This window comes from Silene latifolia, chromosome 2 (genome assembly GCF_048544455.1).
Source record: "Silene latifolia isolate original U9 population chromosome 2, ASM4854445v1, whole genome shotgun sequence".
Classification (NCBI taxonomy): Eukaryota; Viridiplantae; Streptophyta; class Magnoliopsida; order Caryophyllales; family Caryophyllaceae; genus Silene; species Silene latifolia.
The window spans coordinates 62587996-62588751 of NC_133527.1; the positions used below are offsets into that span (position 1 = coordinate 62587996).

Here is a 756-nt window from a genome sequence, read left to right on the forward strand (position 1 = left end):
AAAGAGTATCACTACTACCCAAATTGGAGCCATGGATTTCGAGATCAAACCGGCTTTCATCAACATTGTTGAGAGAAGGCAATTTGGGGGAAGTTCTTTGATGGATCCCAATTTAAATGTTCAAAATTTTTGTGACTATTACTCCATGATTCGGCAAACGGGAGTCACACAAGTTCAAATAAGGGAGATACTTTTCCATTTTTCATTGAAGAACAAGGCTCAGCTATGGATCAATAACCTTGATAGAGAAGTTATGGGAATCAACAATTGGGAGACTTTGGCTCTTGCTTTTTACAAAAATGTAATTTTCACCGGAGAAAACTCAAACCTTGAGGAGCCAAATCACGGGATTTCCCCAACAAGCACTGGAGATCCTTTATGAGGCTTGGGAGAGGTACAAGGATCTCCAAAGACAATGACCACATCATGGGTTGGATCCTTGGTTTCTCGCTATGACATTCTACAATGGATGTTGTGCCGAGTCCGTAAGAGTTCTTAATTCCGCCAACAATGGGCGGTTTGATCAAATTGACACCGATATTGCTCATGCCACGATTAAATTCATGGCGATTCATGATGCTCAATATGTCAATTCCTGGAATGCACCAATCAAAGGTACGGAGGAATCTTCCGACACTTTCGTCTTGAAGGCTCAAATTGCCTGACTCCAATAACAATTGGCGGACCAAGATTCAATTTACTCTCTCCAACAAGTCAATGCTATGTCCACTACGAGCCAAATCGTTGTTTGTGACG

General features: G+C 41.7%; 1 non-coding gene across 1 annotated transcript; it reads right to left on the reverse strand.

Moving 5' to 3' along the window:
* Positions 1 to 325: 325 nt before the first annotated feature.
* Positions 326 to 433, reverse strand: LOC141644729 (small nucleolar RNA R71). Its single transcript, XR_012544339.1, has one exon. It is a non-coding gene; the product is annotated as a small nucleolar RNA R71 (small nucleolar RNA).
* Between the last annotated feature and the right edge of the window lie 323 nt (positions 434 to 756).